The sequence below is a fragment of the Pyrgilauda ruficollis genome, unplaced genomic scaffold (assembly GCF_017590135.1).
Source record: "Pyrgilauda ruficollis isolate IOZ18807 unplaced genomic scaffold, ASM1759013v1 scaffold9, whole genome shotgun sequence".
In the NCBI taxonomy this organism is placed as follows: Eukaryota; Metazoa; Chordata; class Aves; order Passeriformes; family Passeridae; genus Pyrgilauda; species Pyrgilauda ruficollis.
The window spans coordinates 3,898,022-3,904,568 of record NW_024531043.1 but is presented as its reverse complement, the minus strand read 5'-3'; positions in this window follow the sequence as shown (position 1 = coordinate 3,904,568).

Genomic DNA, 6,547 nt, shown 5'->3' with positions numbered 1-6,547 from the left:
AAGGTCTTGCTTGAATTCTAGGAGAAAATTGGCTTTTCTGTCTGCTCTTTGCCTGCTTATCATCAGTCTTCAGGGATCCCAACCCTCTGAACAGAAACAGCTTTGCTGCAGGTATGAAACAATTTAATCCTCATTATGAACAGCATTCAAAGCAAATTTAGGAAATGGCTTTAACTCGTCATCACAATAATTTTAAAGAAAGGTGAACCTTCTGCCAAAAATAGACTTTTATTGAGGGTTAAATTGCAGTTGGCTGAGTCATATTAAGCACTTTTTTTTTTTATTGCCTTGAGAAATGGACTGTGATGTTGATATGTGCAAAATAAAAAAGACATTCCCCCCCAGCCATTAGATGTTCCAATGGAAAGAAGCCAGATCAGGGAGCAAACTTCCAGGGTTTTTTTGACATCATTCCCAACAGAAAGGTTTCCAAAGAGGCTTTTTCCAAGGACAAATGCTAATACACAAAATTGGCTTTTTTAGTTTATGTGCTCTGCCTGGAATTTTATAAAGAGACAAAAGGATTTAATGACAGAAACCTTAATTGCTTGCCTTGTTTTTTGTAAATTTCTGGGGAACTTAAAGAAAATAAAGGCTAAAAGAGCAAGAAATAGCTTTGTGGATAACTGATGTTCTTCCTCCTTCAGAAAAAAGGAAAAGCAGCATTTGTGTTCTTGTTCCACAGAAGCAAACACTGAAATATTCAGAAATTCTGAATGGGTGTCTAAGGTTTGCTGTTACTATTTTTAGTTTGCCCAATTCTAAAGCTAAGAACTTAATACACAGTGAAGTACTTAGAAAACAAAAGAATGCACATTTCTGTTTTCCTATGATTTATTGGAAACCTGTCATCACTGAAACCTCAAATTCCATACAGTTAAAAAATTATACTATTGTAATTTTTTGCTGAATGTGGGAAACCCCGTTAATATTTAACATCAGCTCAAACTTTGGGGATGCCAAAACATCTTGTAATACTTAAGTGCCTATCACTTTACAGTGAGGTAATTCTGTTTACTTAGATTCCTCCTTTTTAAGCAAGAATGCCTTTCTGTAATATATTGATTTCAGTCTTTAAATAGGCATGAAGAACAGTGTGGGTTTATGAAAACCAAAACCTCCCCAAAATATTTGGGTTTCTATATTTTCCCTCCAATGTGATGCTAATAAATAAGCAGAAGGGGGGAAAGTGGCTTAAATAAGCTTTGGGATCAACATTAAAATAACATTTAGGTGACAACAGAAATGCTAAATATTCTCCATGGTGTGTATCTCAACAGGATGGGTGTCTCAACTCCCCTCACATAATTAAAATGCTGAACAGCAGCACAGGAAGAGTTACTTAAGCCTTTGGTTCTAAAATAGCAATGCTCTGAGCAAAGCCAGGCATTTGTAGGGCTTTGGAACCGAGAGCTGTAACCCACGGGAAGCAGCTGCTGATTTATTCCATCAATCTCACATTTGAAAGCTATCAGTTCTCTGGATGCCTCAGGTAGCTTTGTCATTTTTCATTTAGTTCTAATTTGCATCCCCGTGTTCTGCCCTGAATCCTGAGAGGGGGGGAAAAAAGGCAGAATAATGATGAAATGTATATTTTTCATTTCACTTTATTAAGGCTCCTTATTTTTATTGAATTTAGGATTCTTTGGAGGGTGGTCACTGCCTGCAGATCTCTGCAGGTTTAATGGCCAGCCCAGGTCATGAGAGCTAACAAGCTTTAACAAAAAATAAATAAAAATGCAAATCCAGGGGGGAAATTGGCATCTTCAGTCAAGGTTTCTGCTTGGTGGTTTCAGTCCCGTTTGGAAGTGGTGACTGAAGGGTTTTTAAGTGAACAGACTGGTGGCACTGACTGGCATAGGTTTGGAGGACAGGCTCAGGACACGTGGATGTCTGCTTCCATCATTAAATGAGGAGGTAAGTCAAGTTTTTTTGGGCTTTAACCTTATTTATTTTTTTGAGGTGTTTGCTTAAAGATTGATTTCTGTCACACAGTTGAAGGCAGGTGCTGATCATGTCAAGTTCCTGTTAACACTGAAAAATTACTCATTTTGGAGAAGAAATAGCCTTTTGCCCCTGATCTAAAATTTACCAACACTGCCTAATGGCCACAGGAATATCTTTTTCTGATGTGATTAGAGCAGAAACATTCCAAACCTCACACATCATGAGGCATCACGTAATGGGGAAGGCTCTGAATACTGATGATGCTAAATCATGTAAAGCCGTTGCAGAAAATGAATAGAAAAGCAGGAGGCAAAGATTCTGCTGGAAAGGATTTCTGGGGTGGTAAAAAATCTCATCCATTGAGATTGGGAATTGCTAAAACAATTGGTTCAAGACATGAAGGAGAATTTGACCCGGAACCTGGGACCCAGGGATGCTCAGTCTGTAATGGGATCTCAGCATCAGAATATTGATTAGGTCTCATTTTGGACCAAGCCTGGAGTTTCACAGTCTAGGAAAGGGAAATAAAAAATGGCAGGGTTGTTAGCAGCCCTGCCTCAGCCTCTTGGTCTTGTTCTTCCCTGAGAGAATTCAAAACTATGGATTTTTTTCCTCTTCCACTGAAATAACAATTTGGGGAAGAGCTTTGGAAATCTGGGTGAAATACAGAAATGCAGTGTCTGTCCCCTGTCTGTTCCAAGGAAGGGACAATTGGTGGCAATCCAGTGAGTGGCTCTGTCACAGCAGGGCTTTGCTCCTGGAGGATTTCATCCATCTGAGTAGACACAGGTGCTTGCCTGCCATGTCCAGGTGCTGTGAAGGGGAATATTTAGCAGATATTTTGGGCTGCAAAGCTGCAGTTTTTGTGCTCTCATACCTGTGTGCCTCTGTGGTGTGGCTGGGCAAGGCAGGTGGGGTGTGGCAAGCAGATCCTGGACTGTTCTTGGAGGAAATCATAGAATCACAGAATGGATTGGGTTGGAAGAGACCTTAAAGATCATCTACCTCCTGCCATGGTCAGGGACACCTTCCACTATCCCAGGGTGCTCCAAGCCCCAGTGTCCCACCTGGCCTTGGGCACTGCCAGGAAAGCAGCCACAGCTTCCCTGGGAATCTGTGCCAGGGTCCCAGCAGTGCAGTGAGGAGTCTCTGGAGCAGTGAGCAGGGCTGGACACCTCTCAGCGCTGATCTGGCTTTCTCAGAGAAGTCTGAAGGTTTTGTTTGCTCTGAAATCCCATAGGGATGCAGTTGGATGTGCTGGGCTGGCTCGTGCCAGCCTCTGCTCCCCCAGTGCTGATTCCCGGGGGGGATCTCATCCACCTGCTTTGAAATGGATGTGAACAGCCTCAAAGATGGGCTGTGGCCTTCCTGAGGCCTGCAGTGCCTCTTTATCTTGCCACCCAAGCCAAGGTATCAATAACCCACACAGCCTCTGAACAGAGGGGTTCCTCCCCATCCATCCTGCCTGGCAGGTGCTCCATCTCGATTATGCCTCAGCTCTGCTCTATCTGTCATGTTCCTGGCCTGAATGACAGAGCAGGAAGGTGCTGCTGGTGGGAGCATTTCCTGCCTGCCTAATGGGGATGTAATTAATGGCTGCAGCCAGCCAGCCAGGCGAGCAGAGGCACGAGGCCTCTCCTTCAGCCACCCAACCGTGCTGTGTTACACACCTTGCTCGATGGTGCTGCTGCAGATTCACGTAAATTCTGAGGCATTGCTACATTTAATTAATGTGTCGTGGTGAACCTTTTCACTGCTTCTGCAGCCTTTTATTGCCAAGTACTGGTTGGATGGATGTGGTGTCTCAGGTGAAGGGGAATGTGCTGCATGGCCAGGCAGGCTCTGGGTGCGTGGCTTGTCACTGACCTGGATGTGTCCCAGCCCTCCACCCTGCCTGTCACTCGTTCCCTCAGCGAGCTGAGCGTGCTGCAAAGGCACAATCTCAGAAATGGGACTGTTCAAAGGGCTGCTTTGGCTCTCACCCTGCTTCCCCCGCGGTCTCCTTTGGGAGCAGACATGTCCCGAGGTCCTGCTGGAAGGCAGGCCGTGAGGGCGAGCTTTGCTGCTGGGAGCTTAACCCAGCCATCATCATCAGAGCACATGGAGAGCCTCGCTGCTCACTGAAAATCGGGATTTTCACCTTCTGTGTTCTTTCACCTTCTGAGAGCTGCCCGCTCTCCCCGCGGCACAGCCGGGCTGAGGTGTCCCTCAGTGCTCCCGCCAGAGCTCGCGGCCCTGGGGCGCTGTCACAAACCAAACTCGGCAGCGGCACGGCGCAGCCATTACCGGTCTAATGAGCCCTCAGCTGGCTTTGGGGCGGAGCACAGGCTCCGGCTGACCTCCCTGCCCCTGCTCCTGTCCGCTTACACGGCTCGCCTGACGGTGGGCTGGGACTCCAGCCCCGGGGTCTCAGTTTGAGAAGGCGGATCACCGTCGCTCAGCCCTGTGGTGGCGTTTGGGGACAGAGGGGGTGAGCAGGCACAGCTCTGTGTGCATTGGTGACAAGGTTCCCTGAGCGCTGAGACCCCGCAGGGCTCCGATCCACACCTGCCTCAGGCGTCCCGTCCCCTCAGGCGTCCCGTCCCCTCAGGCGTCCCGTCCTCCATTCCCGAGCCAAACTCCTCCCGCGTTTCCAATTTCACACCGACCTTCTCTTGACGTTTATAAACAAACTCTCCCATGTTCATCCACTTAAAAGCAACCGAATCCCTTCTGGAGAGACACTTTTCTCCTCTGTCATGTTGCTGTGGCAATCGGCGCTGCCGAGCAGGGCGGGCGGGAGGAGCCAGCCGAGCATCCTCCTTTCCTGCTGGGGCTCTGCTGCCTGTCTCGCCGCTGATTTTACCCCCATAGTGGTTTTGAAATACAAATCTCAAAGGTTTCTACAGAGAGAAGTAAATGGGAACAAACATGATGACTCATTCGGGGAGGCTGAGGCGCAGGAGAGCAGTGATGAGCCAAAGGCTGAGAGCTGGCTCTGGAACTCAGCTGGAAATTACATTCTCCTTCCTCAACTTAGCTTTTACTCTGGGCTTGAGGGCAACTTAACCTTTCTTAAGGCTTTGAGTAGGGTTTTGGCTATGTCAGAACTTCACCCACACCTCTGAGTGCATCATCTCTTGAGTGTCACGCTCTTGCCCCTTCTCCATCCAGCTGGCCAGCCAGGGCTCCCTCTGGAGCAGGTGACTGGCTGGTTTCTGGGTCACCAGCCACATGCGATAGTTGAGTGTGAGAAGATGGTTGCACAAACCATTGGAAGAGAGCACGTTTGCCTTGGCAGTTGGTGGAGAGCAGGGGGATGTTCTGTTAATCACATCCATCCTCGAGCGGCTGGCAGATGGCAGCTCCCTGGGGATAATTAATCATTTGTTTGCCTGGGATGTTGAGTGTGGGATGGCAATGTCCATGCAGATTCTAGGTGAAACTCAGAGAGGACCTGTGGCCCTTGGAAAGGAGAATCTCCCTCTCCAAGGTGGAGCTCATTAGCTAAAGACAATAAAATCCACCCTGAAGGGATCATGGGCTTTCTCCCTGCTACCTTTGGCTCCCCCAGGCCATCAAGCAGCTAAAGGATTGCAAAAGGAGAGGAAGAGAAACTGTCTGACATCTGTGGGCTTTGATCTGCTGTGGAAGATTTTTCCCCTCAGCTTTGGGGGAGAGGGGAATGTATTCCAAACCAGAAAGCAAATGCTTGTAGGTCGGGTCTGTAAGGAGCAACACTCTCCGTTGAATTTCCTCCTGGGGAATGAGCAGCAGCAGAGTGGCAAAGCTCTGCTGGCCACTGTCACTGGGGAGCTGAGCACCCTCTGCCACGGGCCCTGCCAGGGGGACATGTGGCACAGGTGCCTTTTGCAGACAGCATCGCTCTCCCAGCAGGGAGGAAGGACGGGAGAGGTCAGGCAACCTCCCTGTCATGTTTGTTTTGCTTTGTTTTGTTTCTTGTAAGGCTTTCCTCTGGATATCTTCTCCAAATCCTCCTTTCCAAAGGCAGCTGGCTCAGCAGGGAGGTGGGAGCACAGGCAGGATGGGGATGATCAGTGAGGGGAGCCCCCTCCTTTCCTCTGAACCTGAGGCCTCTGTGTGCAATTTAAAGTGGGGAAAGAAAGACATCTGTACCAAGGATTTGTCAGGCTTGTTCCTGGCAGATAAGCTGGTTTTACTGAGTGACATGTAATTCCACACAGTGTGTAGATGTTTGTCTTATGTTTACCTAGAAGAAGAGATTTTCTATCAATCCTAAAAAAATTAACCTTGTGTAACGGTGCATATCCTCGGTGAAAAAGAATGTGAGGATCTGTCAAAATGTCAGGCTTGCCTGGAATGAGGGTCCTGCAGAAGACAAGTGGCATTAATGTCTTTGAAGATGTTTCATTTAGGAGTAATGGAGTCCCCAGGCTTTTGGGGGCCTCTATAATTGAACTGAGGAGGTTATAAAGCCTAGAAGGGAAATGCTGTTCAGAGCTGGACAGGCAGAGACACTCTCAGAGGGAGAGGGTCAGATAGGTTACTTCTACTGTAAAACAACATCAGAAGGATGTGGAGAATTGTTCCTAAATTACACTCCTCTGCCTGGATCATTTTAGGGAAGTCAGTAAGCCTT